Raw genomic sequence first — 19,060 nt, forward strand, 5'->3', positions numbered from 1 at the left:
AAGGACTGTAGGAAATTTCACTAGCGGCAGCCCAGGAGAGTTCTGTCCAGTCTGCCACCTTCAGGGAGCCGTGCCATTGGCGAAGCGACAGTCAACTAGAGACAGCCTTGGAGGAAGAGAGATCAGGAAGGAAAACCCGGGCTTACCTGCCCCTCCACCCCGTTTAATCTCCTGTCACATTTCCCACTGACCAGGAACTGAGGGTGGTCATTGGTGTGGTCACTGGATCAGCCCCCTGGGCTTCCAGGTGAGGAGGGCAGCAAGGACACTGAGGGTGGACTAGAGAGGGTGCAGGGTACATTAGTCAGGCTTTTCTAGAGCAACAGAACTTATAGAATAAATATCCTATCTCTCTATATATTATTTATTATATATTAATATATCATGTATCAATATTATATATTACCTATATATATGTATATGCATATATACTCACATACGTATATACTTACCAGCTGTGGCTCAGCTAATCCAACAATGGCTGACTATGAACAGAAAGTCCAAGAATCCAGAAGTTGCTCAGACCATGAGGCCAGATGTCTTCAGTAGACACTGGAGTCCTGAAGACATAGGTTTTAATACCAGCAAAGGAATGGACTTGCCAGCAAGATGAGAGCAAACAGGCAAACAGCAAAAGCCTCCTTATTCCATGTCCTTATATAAGCCTCCAGCAGAAGACATGGCCCAGGTTAAAAGTGTCTTCCTACCTCAAGATCCGATTAAAAACATGTCTTTTCCCAACTGAAAAGATCAGGATTAAAGGCATGTCCTTCTATCTCTAAGATCAGGATTAGAAGTGGGCTCTTCCTACTTCAAATTAAGCAAAAATCGCTCACGGGAGTGCCCTCCAGTTTTTGATTTTAGTGAATTCCAGATGTAGTCAAGTTGACAGGTGAGAATAGCCATTACGAGAGCCAGCACGGCTGGTCCTGTCACTCACTTGTGTCCAGGACCAGATCCTTCCACCTCTCTGGGATCAGTTTCCTTCTCCTTTACCTGCAGCCTCCCTCAGGACATGGGGACACCACTCAGCATCTCCAAATTCATGGTCATAGCAAAGAAAGCAGCCGTTGTTGTAGCCCATGCATGTTCCTGTTAGGAATCGGGGAGGTTTGTCTCCCTGCAGGTACTTCCCTCCCACCTCCTGCAGTATGCTTAGTGTTAAACTTGCTTGACAGGAACCCCAGAAGCCTGCCTAGTGGAAGAACACACTTGAAGCACAGAAATGCCCCTGAACTAAAGCTCTGAGACCGTTACCCTTGGTTTGCACCTCTCAGGCCCCCTCTGTTGCAGCAGCCAATAGTCAGAGACAGGCACAGATGGTCACAGGATCTTCTAAATGAAAACGCTCCTTTTATTACCAACAACGGAGGAGCAAGGAGATGAAAAGGGAAGGTGACTTTCTCCAGCTGCTTCAAGGATACCAGTTGCCTTTGGAGTAAGGATGGGATTAATGTTTAAATCAAGGAGCCTGCCTTATGCGGATCTCAGCAACTCAACTGTGGGTCTCAGCAGCTCAACTGCCCAGCGCGACATATCCCTTGTTCAGCAGGGCTCAATGTGCCTGAGAACTGCATAGACACCAACTGGAGGGGATGAGAATTTCCCGGTATAAAAGGAGAGAAGTGTTTTTTAGTCATCAAAATCAATAGTGTGTCACAACCCGTTTTATCCATGACTGCATCCTACCTACTTTCCTCTCATGACTTGGCCAAGTTATTTATTATACAAGACTTAAGCTAGTTAGAATAGGATATTTGTTCTTCTTGTATATAATTTTGTAGTAGGTTTAGAACTCTCTTATCTAAACAAAAGGGAAAAGTGCTGTGGGAAGGTTTACAGCTAGGAACTACCCGCCTACTGGGGCGTGGCCTCATAGGCTATTTACCGAGATGCTGAAGCGCATCCGGGCCTTCTTTCCTCCCCACTGGGCCCCATTTTGATGGATCTCATCTTCAGCCATTGTCCATGCAGAGAATCCTGATTAAGAAATGCCTGTCTATTTCTTAGTTCTGGGCTAGTGTGGGATTCCTTTTAAGCATCTGATCTCTCAACCATCTGCAGACTTACAGGCTTTGGCTTCTTGACCTGAACAAGCGGGAGGGGTCAGGCCTCAACATTCAGAGGGGTTTTTGTTACCATGACAGAAGCTAGAGACACCAGGAAAGATGGAACCCAACTGAGGAATTCCCTCCAACAGATAGGCCCATGGGCATGTCTGAGGGGCATTTTCTTGATTTTTAATTGATGGACGAGTGGCTAGCTAACTGTGGAAGGCAAAACCCCTGGGCAGGTGGTCCTGGGTTGTATAAGAATAGTAAGAGAATGTGAGCCTGGAAGCAACCAAGTAAGCTGCATTCTCCCACAGTTTTCACCTCAGGCCCTGACTTCCTCCAGTGATAGACTGTGACCCGGAAGTGTAAGATGAAGCACAGCCTTCCCCCTACCCCAGTTGGTTTTGGTTGTGCAGTTTTACCATAGCAACAGAAAACATAGCACAACAACAAGCCATTGCTACAACAAGATACCGGGGAACCACAGAGGCTGAAAGACCTATTTGAGGATGGTGGCTTCGGGCTGCTGTCAGTTGGCTCTGCAGTTTGGGGCCCTGTGGAGAGTCTGAACATTATAGTGGGAACACATGGAAGCATGCAGCTGCTCACTCTTGGGGGCTCAGAACCAGAGAGAAGGGAGCCAGGGCTCTGCTGTCTTTTCCAAGGGCACACCTTAACACCTAACTCCTCCCACAAGGTCACAGGCCCTAAAGGTGCCATTACCTCTCAATAGTGCCACAGTTGCTCAGGCCTTCAATAGACGTCCTTTAGTGGATGTCTGAAATCTAAGTCATAGCTACAGGGGATCTGATGAAGAACTTAAGCAATAGGCACAGGAGGTAGGCTGCTCATGGCCAAACCCTGGCTGCCACTCACGGGTCAGGTGACCTTGACGAGTTCTGCAACATTTCTGCAACTTAGTTCTTCATCAATAAAACAAGGCCCGGTGCCTTCTTACATGACAGTAATATGCACAGAGGATGTTTAATAAAGGGCTCATTAACATGAATAAATGCAGAGTAGTACTTAACACACAGAAAGGATATAAGCTTCCCAAAACAATTGTATCTGTGGGAGAGCAAAGAGAAGACCCTCAGACATAAACTCCAGGCACAGGGCACAGTTCTCTAAATAAAATGGAAAAGAGAAAGGCAATTTCTACTGGGTTTAACCAAGCACCCAGATAATTGAGTGTATGCCCCCAAAGGTATTGAGTTTAGCTTCTTTCCCCTGTATTTTTACAGATGTTGCACAGCATTTTGCCTGTGGTTTTCATTTATCACAGCAGCCACACATGTATATTCATGTGCGTATAAATAGACACATACATATGGGCTCCAATTCTCGCGGACTAGAAATGACATTCATCGTGTCAGTCACTGACAGGGAAATGGTGTCAAATCCGGAATCATGGCTTTGGCACTAATGAATGTCCTCAAGAGGTCCACAGGCGAAAGGCTTGGCCAAGACAGTGCTAGTCGAAGGTAGTAGACGGCTGGGGCCCGGTGTGGGGGTCAGTCAGGTTATTGAAGGTAGACCTCAGTCTCTTCCTATTCCTGTCTTTTGCCTCTCAGTGTTGGACTGGGACCTCTAGACCCGCGAGTCAGAATAACCAGTTTTCCTGCATAAACCAGTAGCCTCATGTGTTCTGTCACAGTGACAGAAAGCTAACGGACACAAACACGTTAGACCTGGGGTCTAGGCCTTTTAAAGAGATCATAGTTAAATCTAGCGTTGGGAGGTATTTCACTGTCTGATGTCTGATATGCGACAACCCTTCCGAGTCTTATAAGACCAAATGAGAGGATACAAGAAAAGCCCTCAGAACAGTGAGTCACTACTAGGACAAGCAGAGGAAAGAAAAGATACAGATGACGAGAGATAAACCTACTCTCTCTCCCTCTATGCCTTCCTCCCCCTCTCTTTCTCTCCCTCAGCTCTTACGCCCCCTCCCGCCCTGCCCTTTCCCTTCTACCTCCTCTCTACCTTGCCCCACCCCAGTCATATTTCATGTTTCAAAGATATTTGCAAAGCTATAGGAAAGTCTGCATGGCAGAGAGCTGGGGCCCTCAGGCAACCCCATGCCTGTGAGTCACTTTCCAGGCTCAGCAGAGCTTTCAGACAACTGCAGTCCCAACCCAGACCTAACCAATCACTTGACTATAGTGACCTTCATGATGCCAAGGCAGAACCAACAACAATGTGGCATGCGAATTTCTGACCCATGGAGGCTGCAAGGTAGAATTTGCTGTTGTTTTAAGTTGCTAAATTTCAGAATAACTCATTGCACAGCGATAGATGGCGAATACCGCAGAGGCTGTGTTCCTGGTCTGCTGACAGTGGGACAGAACACATGAGCCGGAGAGCGTGTGATAAAGCACTGAGCTGTGCACCACAGGAAATGAGGTGAGGTGATGGCTCTAAGGTGTGAAAAAGGAGCTGCAGAGGGCTGGGGGTGCAAGGCTCCACGGCAGAGCCGCTGAGCAGCCGCTTCAAGGCCCTCCCTGGGTTTGATCCCAGCACCACAAAAAAAAATAATAAATAAATAACACATAAAAAAAATAAAAAAACTAGCCAAGGAGAAGAGAGGGGAAATGAAGGGGTGGGGGAAGAGGGGGGAGGGGAAAGGGGTAGGGATAAACTAGAGAAAAAAAGCATCAGTTGCTTAAAGTATTGTGCTCAGTGCCTTATTTATCATTGCCCCAAAGGAACTGAGCAGCAACTGTGCTGTATATTGAGAGGAATTTGAGCTATGAGGATACGATTCTCTCCTTCAAATAATCAATGTTTAATGTAAGCCATACAGACAGACAGAATGACAAAATGGGAAGCGCCCTGGTAGCTCCCTGGGGTTTGAAAAGATTAGAGAAAGCTCTCTAGATGAGGCAGTATCTGACAGAATGGTTGAGGCTGTGCTTGCATAGAGGAGGAGGTGAGGGATACTGGTCTACACCAGGAAAGAAGATGGGCAGAAACAAGGAGACACAAAGGCAGGCCCAGGTAAGGTTTGGAAGGAATCTAGGGGAAACTAAAAGGTCTAGAGAAGGCAACAAGGCTGGATGTGTAAGTCCTACAGAGAGTTTGCCCTATATCACAGGCACGGGACGGGGAACCCAAGGCTTTTTAAACTCCAGCGTCTGGTAGAATCGGGAACAAAAGCAACCCTTTTCTTATAGGTAGTGCTCTCTGGTAGTGCTCCCTAGTCTCCAAGTGCTGCGGCTCCTCAGCTTGGCCTTAAACCTAAGCAAGTTCCTGTGAGCCCCAGGTGAGCGGAGGGCAACGGAGACTAGAGAGCTCTAGGGCCTCAATCCAAGTCACAGGCTAACTGTAATGTTATGCCCAAAGTCCAGATCCCCAAAACATCATGAGACCAAATCCAATGCAAAAGCAAAGAGTCTTTATTGCGAGTTAACTTGGGCCTCCCCATCCATCTGAAGCAGCAGCAGCAACAGCAGGAGCAGAGCAGAAGAGAGCCTGAGTGGTGTCGGGAGGTGGGTTTTATAGAGGGGAAGGCTTGGGACTGGCTGCCCACTCTGGGCTAAGGTCCAGAAAAAGTCAAGGTACATCTGTAGGCTAGGGGTTATTACTTCCCTATGCTCAAGATCTATGGGAAGCCCTATCTCTAGACTAGAGGATACTACTTCCCTGCTCAGGGATTGGTCAGTTTTCCCTGCTCAGGGATTGGTCAGTTTTCCCTGCTCAGGGATTGGTCAGTTTTCCCTGCTCTGGGATTGGTCAGCTTTCCCTGCTCTGGGATTGGTTGGTTTTGTGTCACGGGCTAATAGGGCTCTGATTTCAGGGCTAAACTGCATTTCTTTCTCTGATCCTTTTTAGCTTTTAGGTTCCAATTTTAGGGCCAGCATGAATTTCTTTAACGGGCTCTGATTCTAGGAGCAAAGTTTGTTCTTTTGGCTCTGTGTCCGTGTCCCCCCGCCCCGGGGTTCAGGGATAAAGGGTTTTCACCTGTACGGGTCCCAAATCCAGGGTGTGTTTCTTTCAATGGCTCTGGGCACAGACCCCAGTGATCAAGGACTGCACTAGGGCTTAGGATCACAGATCTGCCAGCGTCTGGGTCTCTCAGTGAGAGAGAGCGCTGCTAGTGTCAGATTTCCACTGGGATGGATGCATATGAATTTGTCTAAAGCCCACTATAAGCACTGAGGCCTAGAAATAATTCTCACAGGCTCTGAGAGTGTGGTGCTTGTCTTCTGATCCAAATCACAATAAAGCCAAGGTAAGTGTGATGGGTATGACCCCATGCCATGCCCTCCACCGCAGGTGAAATGAACCAGGCTTTTCTACAACATAGGCTTCTGCCCAGCCACCCCTGCCTGTCTGCAGTCTGCTGTCCCCTAGGGTGTTCCTATCTGGATGTAGTGGAGCAAAAGTGTGCCTGTTGAGTAAAAAGATTCTCCAGAATCATTATTAAAAAAAAAAATCTTAGCTGCTTTCTTGAGAACGGTATTCATCATTTTCCCAGAGGCCCTTCATTTACAAAACTTACCGATGCATAAATTCTCAATTACTTTTAGGAATTCCAACCAAGAGGCTTACAAAATATCTTGGCAAAGTTCATTTGTATTCATTGCTGTATTGAGCAGCACTCTGTCCTGACACCCAATCAAATGTCCTGCTACACGTTAAAGTAGACGGCTTCCCATTGTCTTCAACATTGTGCTGGCACCAGAGGGAGGAAACAAGTATTTTCCTTGGGAAATAGGAAGGAAAAGGCTGAGAAAGCTGAAGAGAATAGGATAAAAAAGACTTATAGTTAAAATATTTGACAGATCTGTTAGCACACAGGTTAACAAAAATGCAAATAAAAATGAGTTCATATATGATACAGGGATACTCTTGTTAGTGCCCAACCAGTTTCAGCCATAGAACTATTTGCATGCCCAACAAGGGGCTGGGGAGACAGCTCAGAAGTTAAAGTTCTTAGCACATGGCAAGAGGACTGACCCTTGGATCCACAGAACCCACATAAATGTTGGGAGGGTGTGGTGACCTGCCTGTAATTCTAGCCTTGGAAGGGGAATCCCCGGAGGAAGCTAGCTAGAGCGACTAGCCTTATCAATGAGTTCTGGGTTCCACTGACAGAGACTGTTTTAAAGAATAAGGTAGAAGAGTCATCAAGAAAAATAGCTGACATCAACTTTAGGACTGTACGATGGCAATGCCCCTACCATGCACCCACAAACACCAGTGTACCCTCACGTATGCAAACACACAAATATACATGCATGCCTATCACATACACATGAAAAGAACAAAGAGGGGAAAATAGCCAACAAGACTTGACACACACAACACTGTTAACAAAAAGAACGCACATCCAATCTAGATGGATGGCTCTCTGTACTATCTAAAGGAAAATGTAGGGACCAGAAAACAACGACACAGGCAGCAGTTAGCTAAACCAGGAATGTGGGATATGCTTTTGGTCAAAAGACCTCTTTTATCTCACAGAACAATAGCATCAGAAGAAAAACACTAAGCATGAACAGAATACAAGAACCAAATAGGAGTGTGGACTTTGTCTCTAGCCCATCACAAAGGAGCAAAGAGTACGTCTCTGGAGTGGAGTGGGTGGCTTACACTAGCAGTTAGGAAGCCGAGGCCAGTGAAGTGCCACGGGTTCTAGGCTAGCTTGGGCTACACGGTCAGCCTGGGCTATAGGGTAAGAACAGGCCTTCCAGCTGGGTGCAGTAGCTCACACATCTACCCCCAGCATTTCAGAGGCAAATGCAGGTGTATCTCTCTGAGATGAGGCCAGCTTGGTCTATGTATCAAGTTCTAGGCCAGTCAGAGATACATTAATGAGATTCTGTCTTTAAAAAAAAAATTAAAAAAGCAAGACATCCTTGAGACTATCAGAAATTTTGATTATATAAATAGTAGATACTATTGAGAGAGTCTATAGAGGACAGTCTTCAGTTTTGTTAGATGAGACAATGGCATGATAGTTATTTTGTTTATATCTCTAAGTATGAAATAGAGGTGCATATGAAAATTTGAATTTGTAAAACTAAGTAGCATCTAGGATTTGTGAGGAAGAAGGTAAGAAACAGTAACAGAGTGTGTCTTAGTTACTTTCTGTTGCTATGATCAAACACTGTGACCACAGCAACTTATGGAATGAAAAGTTGGTTTTGGTTCATGATATCAGAGCGATGAGTGTCTAGTATGTCAGGCAGGCACTGCAGCAGGCAGACAGGGCAGCAGGCAGACGGGGCAGCAGGCAGACAGGGCAGCAGGCAGACAGGGCAGCCAGCAGGCACTGCAGAACGCATGGCAGCCAGAGATGGAATGAGAGCTCAAGCACAGAGCAGAGAGTGAACTGAAAGTGATATAAGACTTTAAACGCTTTTTTAAACTTTTATTGTTCCTTTGTGGATTTCACATCATACATTCCGATTCCACGTATTTCCCTGTCCCCTTACATCCGCCCTCTGCCCTTACAACCTTCCCACAAATCAAAACCAAATTAAAAAAAAAAAAGCCAAAACCAAAACAAAACAAAGAAATAAAATCAAAAACAGGAGAATTTTGTCATGGAAGCTATAGTGTGGCCTGTCGAATCACACAGTTTACCCTTTAGTCCATCCGTCTTTACTTGCAAGTGTTCGTTGCTGGCTGGAGGCCTCTGCCAGCTTTCCCTCATCATCAGGACCCAGCTGAGCTCGCCAGCACTGCCTCGGCTACTCACCCAATGCAGACTGCAGCAAAGAGGAGCCCAGCTCTCCTGCTCTCATGCCCTCAGGTCTGGCTCACCTGGACCCCTGACAACAGGGTCAGCTCTAATGTGCTGCAGGGGGTGGGGCACAGGGCCCAGTTTCCTGCATCGGCAGCTGCTTTAGAGCAGGGCTAGTCCTCTCATTCTCACCTGCTACAGGTAGCAAGGGTGGGGAGTAGGGTGTCTTTCCCTCACCCATGCCACTGCATGGCAAACATGGGGGGGAGGGGGGGTAAGGTCAGCTCTCTGACTCTCAGGCCCTCGGGCCCTCAGGATTGGCCTACCTGCTCTAGTGTGTTTTCCTGGTGAGGAGTGTGGCCATCTTTCCTGAGTGTAGGTGTGAGCTCTCTCCTGAGAGGTATGACCAGCTCACTTGCTACAGTATCCAGCAAGGGGCAGGGCCAGCCATCCCATCGCCAGTGAAGGGTTGGGCATCAGCATAGCATGGTTTCAATTAATATCTCCCCCTCCCCACAAACACACACTCGCGCTCTCTCTCAGGCTAACACAGGCCATGGACATTTAAACTCTCAAAGCTTACCCCCAGTGATAAAATTCCTCCATCAAAACTTCACCTCATAAACTTTCCCAAACAGTTGGTGTGGGAGGCCCTTCTGTCTATGTGCTACTTTTATTGGTTAATGGATAAAGAAACTGCCTTGGCCTGTGATAAGGCAAAAGAACAGAGCTAGATGGGAAAAACTAAAGTGAATGCTGGGAGGAGGGCAGAGCCAGGGAGAAGCCATGGAGCCACTGGAGACAGACGAGCTGTAACTTTACTTGGTAGGCTAGGACCTCGTGGTGATGCACAGATTAATGGAGATGGGTTAAATTAATATGTAAGAGTTAGCCAATAAGAAGCTAGAGCTAATGGGCCAACCAGTGATTTAGTTAATACAGTTTCTGTGTGATTATTTTGGGTCTAAGGTAGCAGAGCAGCTGGGAACCAAAAAGCCCCCTTCTACAACAAACAGCACCACCAAATGGGGAAAAGGTGTCCAAATACCCTAAGGGAAACATTTTATATTCAAACTACCATTGTCATCAACTCTCTGACCTCCCATAGACTTGTAGCCATTTCACAATACAAAAAGCGTTTAGTCCAACTTCAAAAGCCCCCTAGTCTTTCATAGTCTTGACACAGTTCAAAAGTCCAAAATCTCTTTTGAGACTCAAGACCATTTCTAAACCGAAATGTCCTATAAAATAAAAACCCAATTACATATCTCTAACATATAATGGCACATAATATCTATTACCACTCCAAAAGAGGAAAGGGACATAGTAAGAGAATCCTGGACTGAAGCAAGACTGGAATCCAGCAAAGCAAACTCCCAATCCTGTAGCTCCATGTCTGATGTAACTCCAGTGTTTGGGGTTCCCTTGCACAAGTTGATAGCTTAGCTGGATGGGGTCTTACCCTGCAGGCATCCTTCCCTGCTCCTGGTGCAGAGCATCTCTTTCCTCAATGGCGCTAGCCTCCTTAACAAGCACAGCCTCTCTTTCAGGACATGCATTGTCTGTGACATTAAGCTTGCTAGCACACATTTTCTCTCCAAACTGTATAACTTGTATGTCTTTCTGTACCACTTGCTCTTCTTCACTGTAGACCTACACAAGCATTATCAAGAGTAGTAGACCATAGACTCAACATTACGCCGTCTTGAAATTAGTCCACAACTTTTCATTTAAACTCTGGCAAGTTCTCAGGCCATAGGCAGAAAGCCAACAGAGTCTTAACCAAAATATCGTGGTGATGACCTTCAGCTCAGTTTCTGATCCCCTCTAAAATTTCTCGACCTGACCATTCACTTCACCATCTTGCACTGTTCTATTGTCTCTCAGGCTTTTATTAGAATGGCCATTTAAGTTCTGTTTACAGCATGCAATTGCTTTTCTAATCCAAAGTTCCACAGTCTTCTGTGTTTCTCCAAAACACACGTTTAGGCCCTTCGCACCAACATCCAATTCTGGGCACCAACTTCTGCCCTAGTTTGTTTTTTTGTTGCTATGATAAACACTGAAAACAACAACAACATGGAGATAAAAAGGCTTATTACAGCCTAGAGATTACAGTTCATCATTGAGAGAGGTCAGGGAAGGTGCTCGAGGCAGGAACATATGGGCAGGAGCTGAAGTAGAACCATGGAGGAGTGCTGCTTACTGGCTTGCTTTTCCATGGTTTGCTCAGATCTCATTATTATACAACCAAAGACGACATTTCTATAAGTACTATCACCATACTAACCCATTCCCTACCACTTTAACCACATTAATCTTGAAAATGCTGTGAATAGATTTAAAGCACTCACATCACAAAAAATAACTACATGAGAGAAGCATGTGTTCTTTACCCTGAATTAACCATTCCTTGATGTATACATATTTTAAAATGTACATAAAAATGTATAGGGTTTCATTTACCACTTAAAAAATAAAACATTTAGGAGATTCAATGGACCATGTGTTTGCTATAAGTATAAGTACAAAGACTAGAATTGAGTCCCCTGTAGCCCATGCAAAAAAAAAAAAAAAAAAAAAAGCCAGATATGGTGTTGTGTGCTTATAATCCAAAACTGGGGAGGCAGAGACAGGATGATTCTTTTTTTTAAAATTTATTTATTTATTAAAGATTTCCATCTTTTTCCCGCCACCGCCTCCCATTTCCCTCCCCCTCCCCCAATCAAGTCCCCCTCCCTCCTCAGCCCGAAGAGCACTTAGGAGGATTCTTAAGTCTCCATGGCCAAGCCACTTAGCCTAATCAGGGAGCTTTAGGCCAATGAGAAACCCTGTCTCAAAACACAAGGGGGCTAGCTCTTGAGGAACATGCCAGAAGCTGATACACACACACACACACACACACACACACACACACAAAGAGAAGGAACACACACAAGAACACACAAACACACACATACAAGAAACATAGACACACATAAGAACACACACACAAAATAAAGATTAAAAAATAATAAATTGTGGGTTTTTTTTGGTTTTGTTTGGTTTTTTTTTTTGCCAGAAAAAACAAGGCGGCGTTGGAACTGGATTTTAGTACGTGGAGCTCTTCACATTTTTCACTACTTCTGTGTGTGTTGGAAATGTTCAACATTAAAGTTAAGAGGAAAGATAAACTCACATATGGATCATTTCTGTGGCAGATCATGGCCAGATTCTGCTTTAACAGTAGTCTTGGATGTAAAGGATGCTGGAGTCTGCCACAGCCTTCGAGTCCTCTCCATGCACTGAGGCAGCTGAGTGATCCCCTCACAGCCCACCTGCGGAGGACCAGGATGCAAATCCCAACTCTCAGCCCCATTTTCCTTTTTTTATTTCCCATGTGGAAAACCAAGCATCGGTTCCTCTTTGGCTGTGATTCCAAACTGCCAATTGTTCATCCAATGAAATGAACATTGAGAGAGAGGCTTGCAGCAGCGTTTACAATTGTGAGGACTGGGTTACTGGTATTTCCCTGCTCTGTTTTCCCCACACGAAGGAGCAAAACTCAATAGTTCACCATAAGAGACCTGGGGAAATAAATAATGAAGAACAAAAGAACAGAAGGGGCTTAAGGCAGCCAAGATGAATTCTCTGCAAGCATCCCCCAAAAGAAAGGGTGATTGGAAGTGGAGTCACAATAGCCTGAATTAAATCCACATCAAATGGCAGCCCATCCTCCAGCTTTACCTGTGAACTGCATCAGAAAGGGCTTCCCATCTGACACAGGTTGCCCTCAGGGGCACCCTGGGTTTCTCCTTTGGCAAATCTTTTTTTGTGAAAGCCATATGGCTCTCTGCTGTGGTCTCAGGCACAATAAGCATGTGTCTGCCAAACAAGAGGTGTGACTTCTCTAATTGGCAAAGTCTGTTCAAATGTCTGGCCACCAGCTGACAGACACCAGTGTTGACAGTCAGGAGGGCGCAGGGGGAAGGGGGGGCTTGTGCTGTCTGAGAGGTAGAATTCTCCAGCCTATAGGCTCATCATTGAGTTATTGTTCTCTTTCCCCATGGATGGAGTGGCAGGACATCACCAGCAGAATTAACTGTTTTGGGTAAAAGGCAAGACAGTATGAGAAGCTGGATGCCCAACATGGGCTCTGCAGAGAGCCTACAAAAATAACTTCAGAATGGAGAGGGAGACACAGAGGCTGGTGAGTCCCAGAAGAAGGGAAGAGGAGTGAGGCGATGGGTGGAGACTCAGACGCCCTCCTTGCCAGATCTGTCATTCTATGGTGGCAAGCCGAGGGCCAGCGATGAGCAGGCTTGCCAGGGGCAGCAGAGGAAGTTCTGGATGCTGGGTCAGTGAGCCATCCTTAGGAGGGATTCAGACAGGGTGACTTCACAGTCAAGGACCAGGAGTTGATCACTTCTGCACCTTCCTTACTCATGTTCTCTTTAATAGCCGGCTTACAGCTTAGTTTGGGAAAGTGAACTCCGTATCAGTGGTTTTCAAACCTTAGTCACGTGGAAAGCTCAGATGAAACACACGAGTTTCCAACTTAGCTGTCCGGTAAAGGGTGGAAGAATTTGAATTGTTATCAAGTGTCCATGTGATGCTAATGCTTCTGGAATAGACGTCACACTCCGAGAACAGTCAATATAAAGCCTTGATCCAGAGGGTGAATATTTAATATGACCTTATCGGTCAGCCATCAGGGCCTAGTACGGAGCAAACACTAATCTAGATGGCTGGATGTCTCACCAATCCTCAGTCGATTCAGCTAGGATTTAGTATTGCCAAGTCATTTAGCTATTTCTACAGAGTTCGTTTCAATTTACAATTATAGAAAATGTTCCCTAGTCATTTTCTACCCTAAATTACACCTATAATCTTCCTATGTTGGTTGCTAACTGATGCACAATTATGTTTCTAGAAGGAGACCAGAATCCCAGCAGATGATTTAAAATAAAAACTAAATGGATGTAATTTGTGTTTATTTTTGTCTTATTGAAACCAAATACTATAGAATTGCAACGTCAGTTTCACTGTGACGGTTTGAGGTAAGTAAGTGGAGCTGTCCTTTGAAGAGTTTCTCTGAGGAAAATACAGGGCGAAGACCAAAATTGTCCAGGAGGAAAGGCGGGGACAGGCCAGGCCTTACCACAGCCACACACTGTTTGCACAGACCCACTTTCATCTGTGTCTGTCAAGAATCACAACTCCTGCACTGGTTTCTGAAAAATGTTAAATCTCAAGCCAGAAGAAGCCAGGGAAATGAGGGCACCTCACTGCTGGTCAACAACACACAGAGAGAGACTCCTATGTCTGTGCAGCATCCAAGCGTTCACAAAGCATGTGGCTACATGCTGCTGGGTTATTCCTGCTGGTGCTGTGATACACACACAAGACAAATCAACTAAGGGAGGAAAGGACAGTCTTTGGCTCAGGATCCAAAGGGTCCCTTGCTTTGGGGAATGTAGGGAGGCAAAGTCTCATGTCAGATTGCACAGAGGAGGTGGCGGCTCTTCTCTTGGTAGCCTAGGACTGAAAGAGAAAGAAGAGGCTAGGGTCCCACTACCCCACTTAAGGACAAACTCTAAGTAATGTGACTATCCTCTGCTGTGGGAAAACCCTCTCATACGCTGTAAAGATTTGTTACTCGAATTGGTTTAATAAAACACGGATTGGCCAGTAACCAGGCAGGAAGTATAGGTGGGGTGGACAAACTAACGATGATGAAGAAGAGTGGAGTCAGGAGTCAACAGTCAGATGCAGTGGGAACAGTAGATGAAAATATTGTGCTAATAAAGGTACTGCCACATGACAGGGTAGAAAGAGAAATATGGGCTAATTTAAGTGTAAGAGCTACTTAGTAATAAGCCCGAGCTATCAGCCGAGCATTTATAATTAATATAAGCCTCTGTGTGATAATTTGAGACATGACTGCTGGGAATTTGAGAACAGGCAGTTAAGATGAGAAGCATCCATTTACAACCTTCCCAATGAACTACATCTCTTGAAAGGGTCTACAACCTCCCAACTGACCACAAGGTGTGAATCAAGCTTTTAACACACAGCCTTTGGGCAACACATCCATCTTAGTTAGGGTTTTTATTGCTGTGAAGAGATACCATAACAATGGTGACTCTTATAAATGAAAACATTTAACTGGGGCCACTCACTTACAGCTTCAAAGATTCAGATTATAAACATGATGGGAAGCATGGTGGCAGGCAGGCAGACAGTACTGGAGAGGTAACCAAGAGTCTTGCATCTTGCAAACAGCAGGAAGTCAGCTGAATCACTGGGCAGTATTCTGAGGACAGGAAGCCTCAAAACCTGCCCCCATAGTGACACACTTCCTCCAACAAGGCCAACCTTCTCCAACAAAGCCATACCCACACCTCCTAATAATGCCACTCCCTATGAGATAGGGGCTGATTACATTCAAACTACAACAACATAAAAGCATAGCAGTTACTTCTAAGAGGAAAGAGTCCAGATATCTTTCCTTTTTAAATATGTTTCTGTAGGTGGACTTTTCTGTCCTGCCAGCCAGTTCCCAAATAACCACATTGAGACTTATTATTATTTATAAATTCTCAGTCAATAGCTCAAGCTTATTGTCAGGTAACTCTTACATTTTTAAATTAACCCATATTTCCTATCTACACTCTGCCATATGGCTTGGTACCTTTTCTCAGTAAGGCAAGTTCATCTCCTGCTCTTTTTACCTCTTCTTCACATGCTCTTTTAGTCTGCAAATCCCACCTACCCTCTACCTGTCCAGTTATTGGCCAGTCAGCTTCTTTATTAACCCAATCACAGTGACATATATTCACACAACGTAAAGGAATATTCCACACATGTCTGGTATATATAATTCACATTACCTGAACTTGCAGACAGTGTTACACAAGAGTTTTACAGCAGTAAATTTATTCACAAAATTGCTGGCCAGTTCCCCTCATTCCCCATGGCTCATTGAGACTGCTCTAAATCGAGGGTGGTAGTTAATTAGACCTGAAAACACTGAGTGAATTGCACTCTGATACTTCTGCCCTTTCTTCAGGGCATATATTACCTGATATATAGTAATCACTCACTAAAGATAGAGAGAATAATGTACATGAACAAGTACAAACAAGTGAATAAGGATTGTTGGTATTGAGATGAACAAATTGAAATCCTAAATATCCCACAATGCAGCATGCCTGACCAAAGAGCACAAAGCTGATGGGAAAGGATCCCACCTCTTCTTTTGTAATTAAGTCTTTGGCAGAGCTGTGCAGTGATTAAAGGTGAACACATACGTGGCTGGCATTCAGTTTCATGAAGTAATTAGGAAGCAAATGCATATTTATAAAAGTCACTGACAATACCTGCGGTGTGACAGAACACGCATACTAATTACAACTTGCAAGAAGTACACAGAAATATATATTTAAGCCAATACATGAACTAACGAAGCAGCTTCCAGATCCTTCTCAAATTTCTACCAGGGTGTCTCTTGCAATACCCTCTGTGATTTCATCAGATTCCAACTACAACTTTCAAATTACTCTGCGACCACAGACCTCCCAGAAGTCTGATGTCACCAAGGATACATCATTTCACTGTTCTATTAGGAATGTTTGCCTCGGAAACTAAAAATAAAGTGTTTTTATTCTGCCTTGGAGAGTATGAGATGATGCCCTCCCAGATATTAATCATTGTTTTTGAATATCTAAATTTGTCTTTTTAGGATATAAAGAAAATAAGAATGGAAGAAGAAGCCATAATGGGGATATAGGAAACAGAGGGAAGTTTGGGGCACAGGCCCAGAGAGAAGTGATTGCCCACTGCCTCAGTGAATTCCTTGGGACAATCAGAAGGGAGACACACTTTACAGGAGCCTGCAATTACATTATGATTTATTTTATTTTATTTTATCTTACCTTATTTGAGACAGAATCTCAATATGATGAGCTGGCTGGCCTGGGAATTGCTGTATAGACCAGGCTGACCTTGAACTTGTGGAACTTGTGGCAGTCCTCCTGCCTCTGCCTCCAGAACGTTGGGGTTGTAGGTATATGCTACCACATGCAGATAGGTTATGACTTGAGAAGCAAGCTTCCTAAATGAACACACTGCTGGAAGTTGAAGAAGTAATAAATGTGACCAGGTGATCGGTTTTGTGGTCATGCGCGCAGGTGCCATGAAGCTAATGTAGAGGTTAGAGGACAACTTCTGGAATCATGTCTCCCCTTCCACCATGGGTTCTGCTCAGACTTTGTCATCAGGTTTTCATACGGAGTGTTTTTAGGTCCTGAGTCATTTGCTGGCCCATGGCTGTTTGTTGTTGTTGTTGTTGTTGTTTGTTTGTTTATTATTGTGTTTTTCTTTGTAGATAAGATTTCTTTATATAGCCCAGTTTAGTTCCTAATAATCTTCATGAGTGCTGGGATTCCAGGCATGTGCCACCAGACACAGCAGGAAGTTTTTTTTATTATTATTATTTCTGCACATGCATGTGGATCTGTGTGAGCATAAGCACACATGAGTGCAGGAGTCCTGGGAGATGGAGGAGTCACAGATGCTAGTGCACTCCCCCTGTGGGTGCTGGGAATCAAACTCTGGTCTTCCGTAAGAGCAGTACCTGTTGCTTACCACTGAGCCATGTCTCTACTTCTTGGAAGATTTTCTTAAGTAAAGAAATTTAAAATTTTTCAGCTAAGAGATGTATCTTATTCCTGTTGCCTTAGAATTCAGCAGCATGCATTATAAAGCTCACTGGGTTCCAGGAAGATGGGAAACAAGAGACCTAATTACCGGATGCTTTAAAAAATAATACTCGGGTAATTTTTTTTTATTTGTCAACTTGATTGCAAGCAATAAAAAGTTATTAAAATACTTATTGTGCTGTGATTTCCTGATGATTTGGTTATTTCTAGAGTCAGTTTGCAAATGATAGCATCTAAGGGATTTTTGGAATTTAAATGCAAAATTAAAGCTCTTGTACAACACAGATGCTACCAGGATCTGCTGCCTATCAGCCCGAAGGGAAGCAGGTTCTGGTATTTGTCAGCTGACAGGAGGGAAATTACCTCAGAGAAGTGAAAGGACAATAAGCTGGTGACCGGTAGCCAGCCGTAAGGGGCCAACACTTGCCCAGACTCACAGATATCCAGGAGCTGAGCCAAAGATGCAGTTTCAGACGGGTCCCTGGTACCGGGAGGCTCATGGAAAGAAGGAATGAGTGAGTGAGCGAATGAATGAATGGCCAGCTCTAGCCAAGATATCATTCATCTCAGGAGAGGGCATGAAAGGATTTTAGGAAGCTTGCTATTTGATTGGCAGCATACCTTTCCAAACTAATTGGCGTGTTTCACCGTAATGACTATACTTTTGAAGGGACCCTTTCCAAAGGGCGTTCATTACAGAAGCTGATCTTCAAATCCCACACTGCCTGGCCAGGAGCTCCTCTCCCAAGCCTAACAGGACCTACCATGCAGGAAGGGAACATTGAGCCTCTGGATGGGCTCCTCCCCTCGCCCCACCTCTCACCTGGATCAGGCTGTTGGCTTTAACCTAATAGCTAAGAGAAGCAGAACCATGAAATCAGTCCTCTGGGTGACAAGGAATGGTCATCGAGGGTTTCTGTCCCTGGCAGCTGACAGGCCCAGGTTATTTAGGAGACAAGCAGATGGAGTCTGGGGACAAGTGTGACTTAGACAAAGGACAGGTGTCTCCGGGGAGGGGGCGGGACAGGAACATCTGCAGTCCAAGAGACTGGACTTGAGAAATGCCCCTTTGGACAGTTTCGGGTTCTTCCAGAGTGCCAGTCCCTCCCTTCCATGACACAGGCTAAGCTTCAAGCCTACATTATCTTGCCAAAGTTACACCAGTGCTGATGTTGGCTAGCTCATCTTATGAATTAGTAATTATTGTATGCATGAACGACACAGGGGTGGGGGCAGGCCAGAGGGCACGATTTTGAAGTTGGTTCTCTGTTTCCACTTTTCCATGTTGACATGGGTTCTGGGGATAAACTCAGGTGATCAGGCCATGCAGCAAATGCTTTGCCTGTTCATCTTGCTGATCCACGGTTGACTTGCCTTTGTACCTAAAAATTCAGTGTTTTCTGCTGTGTTGCAAATCCTGCAGTGGGAAGACACAGTGGCGGTATTTACACCTGGAGAGAGCTGCGCTGTTCACAAAGGAACCCTGTGGTTCCCTAATTTCCCTTAATCTACCCAGCAAACTGTGAGGGTTATGATCCATTCTCCACCTGCAGCCAGCCTTCACACACACACACACACACACACACACACACACACACACACACACACAC

This window comes from Microtus ochrogaster, linkage group LG9, assembly GCF_000317375.1.
Source record: "Microtus ochrogaster isolate Prairie Vole_2 linkage group LG9, MicOch1.0, whole genome shotgun sequence".
In the NCBI taxonomy this organism is placed as follows: domain Eukaryota; kingdom Metazoa; phylum Chordata; class Mammalia; order Rodentia; family Cricetidae; genus Microtus; species Microtus ochrogaster.